Raw genomic sequence first — 6,000 nt, 5'->3', positions numbered from 1 at the left:
CAAAGGGTTTGTGGTTAGTGAGAGAGAAGAGAGGGTGTAGTGATCTTACACCTACCCATTGAGTCGTTAAAACTCGCTCTGGATGGGAGCCGGTACCGGGCTGCGAAATCTGTACCTACCAGCCATAACCACGAGACCATCGAGGCTTAGTAAAACGGAGCCCCGACAAAAGCATTCCTATAATCGGTTGTCTACCAGATAGCTTTCATAGAAATAAAACGATAGACCACTTTACGGCAGACTGACAATACACTGATATTAGAAATCGATGTTGCGCTTTAAAAACAACAAATCAAAAAGATAGAAGTTAACCAGTTTATGTTTTGCAGGTGCCCGAGTGGTATTGTGATACTTTGTGCAGGTAATTAGGCTTATGAATGTCACAGTGTTAACAAATGAAGATGTCAGACTATGAAATTCAGTGTACCACTGTCTTTATAAAATTATAATATAGCTCATTTACTAGGTCAATCGGTCAGAGTCTAGCATAGATGTCTGTAGGTCTGTTCAGTGGTGCCTTTTAGGAACGTGGAAGGGGTGTGATTGATACGATTGCTGCAGTCTGCAAAAGAAATTCTGTCTTTAACATATTTGATAGGCTGTGTATTCTTAGACTGTAACGCTGCCTCTTGATATTGAAATGCAATTGTAGATCAAGAATCAAAATGAAATTGAAAAGGTATAATGTTTGTCTAGTCACAGTTGTCATGATTAAATACAACTGCAACAGATATATTTAATCATCTAATAAAGTTAATTTGATCTTGAGTATTCATGTCTGTGAATGGGTATATGGGATGCGGTGAACTCGTATGGAAACTAACTCGTATGAATGGAAAACTTGTATCCATGGAAAACAAACTCGTATGGAAAAAATAATGGTGAACTTGTATGGGGTTGTATGGATATGCAGATATACTTTGATATTTCTCTTAAATGTGTATTTTGACACTTGTTTTTATTTTGTCCCCATCAATCAACTATTTGCGTGTCAACGGCAGTCACCTATAATCAAAACACGCATGTCATTAGACTTATTTTCTGCGACAGAAACCGTAAACGATGCATGCAGGTTTTGCGTTTCTCACTAGCCCAAATTTAAAAACCACTAGCCACGGACGTTTGGCTAGCGGATTTGTCAAACTCTGCATAAAAACTACACACAAGTTGCTATACAGTATTGGATATATCAGTACGAGTTCACTGCCTTTTCCCCCATACGAGTTTGTCTTCCATACAAGACCCCCATGTATTTCAGGCTATTTGAAGATTGACTATTCTAACAAAGAGGAATAGCTTAAGCAGATTTATGGAATTTGAGAATGCAAAGAGGTTGAGAAAGCTTTCATTAAATTTCTCATATTTCCTCAGACACAGCAAATGTCGTTAAACAAAACAAACTTCATCCATGTGATCATAAATAAAAATGTGTTGAGTGTGTCCAGGGCACAGCAGAGTGTAGTAATGTTATTTATAGCCAGTTGAAGAGTTGTGAATATTCAGAAATTCATTTCTGCTTAACATTTTACAGGTTTTTAGGTGAAATGTTTTGAGGTCAGCAAGTTTGTTTGATTATTTTGGCAGATTGTTACATGTATACATGTACAGGTACGATCTTTGAAGAAAATGTCTAAACAATTATTTTTATTCAGATTGACCCGAAATGCATTGTTTGTTAGGTGTACGGCAGAATAGCCCAGGGCTCGAACTTAAGAATTTATCACACACAGTAATTAAAAACACAAATTGCCGTCGGTAAAAGGGCCCACCGACGTCAATTTTGAGTATGCCGACGGCAATTCTTTTTAAACTGACTTTTGCAGCAATTCAACTTGACTGAAAGGTTATTTTTCTATATGTACATGTAGTCAAATTTCTTCAATGTATGTCAATAAACTTCAGTAAGCAAGAATTTATTATAAATGGAATCATGGACTACTAGCATAAGCTAATATTTAACGGAATCTGGTGTTTCTGAGACAAGTTGCCCAAGTTTTCGGTGAATATGACATGAAAATTGTTCAGTGGATGACATTAAATTGTACACAGTATTCTCGCTGGGTGAAAATTAAAGGAGGATTGTCGCCCCCCACCCCACCCCACCATTTAAATAAACAAAAATTAACAAAGTGTCGGTCTGAAATTCATGGGTATTCGTTTTCTTAAACCGATCAAAGTTTTAATATTATTATTTTAACAAATATTTTATGATATCTGAAAAATAATAAAAAAATTTTTTAAGCGATCCCCTGCTGTGGGATAACATTTTTCTGTTCTTTTTATTTCCAACTTCATCGAGTGAATCGATCACATTGTGGTGTTATTGCCAGCTGATAAAAAGATGACATTAAATTTTAGTATTTTTTGTAAAGGCGGTGTATACAGTGGACTCTGTCTAAACGGGACTCTTCACTTTTATTTCCAACTTCATCGAGTGAATCGTACCATCGATAAATAGTCCGTTTTTTACATAAAGGACCGGTTTAGACAGTACCGTCGAAATAGTCCGGGTTACATAAAGGACCGGTTATGGTTCTTGAATGATCGACAGTGACATTTGATCCCATGTTTTGACTGGATTTGAATCAAATTCTTGTATTAAATTGACTTTAGTTTCTAACGAAATTTCGATACGTTGCCGTTTTTGGGGTCGTTCCGCCATTATAAATGAAATAAGATAACACAAAATATACGAGCGATTCGTACCTATTTATACATGCGTTAGGTTGACAAGTATAACTCGCCGAATTCATAAGTGTGTAATCAGTTAGGTATCAACACACACACTAATATTAATCTGATTGATCTAACGGTCTACCGCAATAAGAGTAAACTTCACACGTGTGCGATTACATTTTGTATTTGGCGTCCTGATTACTTGGCAATTGACGATCATTGTTCAACTAATTAAGCAGCCTGTCGTTCAGTCAGATCCCAATCCGGTGTAGACAGAGGTAATTAATGCATGAACGGTTCTTTCGTTCTTGATATTTGGTCCGGAGTCCGGAGTAGACAGAGTACGGATTAGGCAGAGATTTATATCTAAGAGATAAACGGTAGTTGGACGGGACTTTAGAAATGGACCGGTTTACGCAGAGATCCGGATTACACAGAATCCGGTTTAGACAGAGTCCACTGTATATTATTTGGCACCCAAGATAAATGATTTTAATAATGAACACTACCACTTCCGTTTTAATAAGCAGTGATATCCACCTCACCACCCCCAAAAATTAAAAGTTTTTAATATTTTATAAGGAATTGCTGAATGAATAAATAACAGTAAGTAAAAAATCATCAGTTACGACCAATTAAATCTGCAAGTGAGGTTAAAATATCAGACATGAGTTAGTGGACACAAAAGATGGAATGACTGTTCTGATCACGTGACAAATTTGACGCCAAATAAGTAGTGTTTTTTCAGTCGGAGACTGTCGAAATACGGCAGCGTATTAGGGCCAACATACCCCAAAAAATAATCCGTACATACAGATTATAAATCATACTTACAGATTTTTTTTTTGGGTATGTTGGCCCTAATATGCTGCCGTAAGAACACAATAGAGGCTGTCAAAAAATAGTGTTAAATTACGTTACGGTAACTGCCGTAAGCTACTGAATTGTTTTATCAATTGAACTTTCGTACACAACGCGGCTTGTTTCCTTTGATGTCCAGTGTGCAGACTGATCGTTGTTTTTCAGTGTGAAAAAAACAATGCATTTTGAAATAGCAGAGCTGGATGCTGTAAATTATAACAGGAAGCCTAAAAATAAAGAGGGGCATAGAAAAACAAAAAGGGGCGTCATAACACAAAAGTGAGAAGGTAAAATGCAGTGAGAACATATATTATACAACAGCACAGGGTACGTGCATGACCAGGACCGTACCCTGATGGGCACTACTTTTTATAAACAAATGAAACACTGTACAAATTAAACCCTGAGATGTGTGCTATTTTCTGGAGTAAAAACAAAATACTGGCAGATAATGTTCATACACGTTTACACGTCTTGCCGTCAATAAGAAGGTTTAATGACGGCAGTAATTTTTATCCGGCGGCACAAAAGTGCCATCTGTGACACCCCTAACCGATGGCAGTTTATATGTCACTGACAGCAATGCCATCGTTAAGTTAAGCCCTAGCCCTATGCCTATATGCACAAGGCTTCTAGAATTTTTACCGGCGTCGTGGTTAGGCCATCGGTCTACATGCTGGTAGGTACTGGGTTCGGATCCCAGTCGAGGCATGGGATTTTTAATCCAGATACCGACTCAAAACCCTGAGTGAGTGCTCCTCAAGGCTCAACGGGTAGGTCTAAACCACTTGCACCGACCAGTGATCCATAACTGGTTCAACAAAGGTCATGGTTTGTGCTATCCTGCCTGTGGGAAGCGCAAATAAAAGATCCCTTGCTGCTAATCGGAAGGGTAGCCCATGTAGTGGCGACAGCAGGTTTCCTCTCAAAATCTGTGTGGTCCTTAACCATATGTCTGTCTAGAATTTTTATAAAGTCAACTAGCCATGGGATCAGTGATTAAAAAAAATTACTAGCCAACATTAACAATTCACTAGCCACCATTAAAAATTCACTAGCCCTACTTCACTTAAAGTTAATACAATTTTACTAAATAATAGGAATAATGAAATGTCACCTAAAGAAGGAGATAGAGCTTAAAAACACTAACGTTGGGGGATTGGTGTGGGGGATTGGTGTGGGGGGTTGGTGTGGGGTGAAATGGCCCACCGACGGCAATTTTGAGCCTGCCTATGGCAAATTGTTTTTAAAGTGACATTTGTAGCAAATAAACCTGACTGAAAGGTTATTCTGCTGTATGTAGACATACATGTACATATTTCATATGCACAAATGTTGAATATTGGCAGATAATATACACTAGGTGAAACTATATATTTTGTTGTTGAGGAGCTTTACCAACAGCACTTTTGTGCCGTCAGTGATAATCTCTGCATATGGCAATTTATATCTCAATGACGACAATTGCTGTCAGTGCCGTCGTTAATTTGGGATGGCAGAATGTAGCCCAGTGGTAAAGCGCTCGCTCGATGTGTGGTCGGTCTGGGGTTGATCCCCGTCGGTGGGCCCATTGGGTTATTTCTTGTTCCAGCCAGTGCACCATGACTGGCATATCAAAGGCCGTGGTATATACTACCCTGTCTGTGGGATGGTGCATATAAAAGATCCCATGCTGCTAATCGAAAAGAGTAGCCCATGAAGTGGCGACAGCGGGTTTCCTCTCTCAATATCTGCGTGGTTCTTAACCATATGTCTGATGCCATATAACCGTAAATAAAATGTGTTGAGTACGTTGTTAAATAAAACATTTCCTTCCTTTGTGAAGTTCGAGCCCTGTAAATGCCATAGTTTGATTTTGGGCGTACTTGATCTACATTTTTTCTGGACGCTTACGTATGTATGGATACGAAGAGCTTAACATTACAATGTAAAGAATACTTTTAGCATCGACTGAAACTGAATTTTTGACTTGTTTTTTTATATTTCAGTCTGTGATAATGAGGTTCGTGTTGAAACTGGATAAACAGAGCCTGATATTACAGTGTAAAGAATATCTTTAGCATCGACTGAAACTGAATTTTTAACTTGTTTTTTTTAATATATTTCAATCTATGATAACAAGATTCGTGTTGAAACTGAATTTTATCTTTTTTCGCATTTCAATCTGTGATCATGAGATCCATTTTCAAACTGAATTTTTACTTGTTGTTTTGTATTTTAGTCTGATTACGAGATTCGTGTTGAAACTGAATTTCTTTTTTGTACATACATGTACGTGTATATAATTTGACTGTGATCACAAGATGTGTATTGAAACTGAATTTTTAAATTTGTTTTGTATTTCAGTTTGTGATTACAAGATGTGTGTTAAAACTGATTTTTTTTTACATTTTTTACATTTCCATATTTGATAATGAGATATGTGTCTACAGAGAAACTAATTTGTTTTTACTTGTTTTTATA

At 37.4% G+C, this 6,000-nt stretch overlaps 1 protein-coding gene across 1 annotated transcript in view; it reads left to right on the top strand.

The window, feature by feature from the left end:
- Positions 1 to 242: 242 nt before the first annotated feature.
- Positions 243 to 6,000, top strand: part of LOC121387751 (hyccin-like) — a 183,175-nt gene continuing 177,417 nt past the window's right edge. Inside the window, exon 1 of the mRNA XM_041518950.1 lies at positions 243 to 361. The gene's annotated coding sequence lies outside the window, so the exon portion shown is untranslated. The remainder of the gene's footprint in view (positions 362 to 6,000) is intronic.

Source organism: Gigantopelta aegis, chromosome 13 (assembly GCF_016097555.1).
Source record: "Gigantopelta aegis isolate Gae_Host chromosome 13, Gae_host_genome, whole genome shotgun sequence".
In the NCBI taxonomy this organism is placed as follows: Eukaryota; Metazoa; Mollusca; class Gastropoda; order Neomphalida; family Peltospiridae; genus Gigantopelta; species Gigantopelta aegis.
This window is presented reverse-complemented; position numbering and strand designations above follow the sequence as displayed.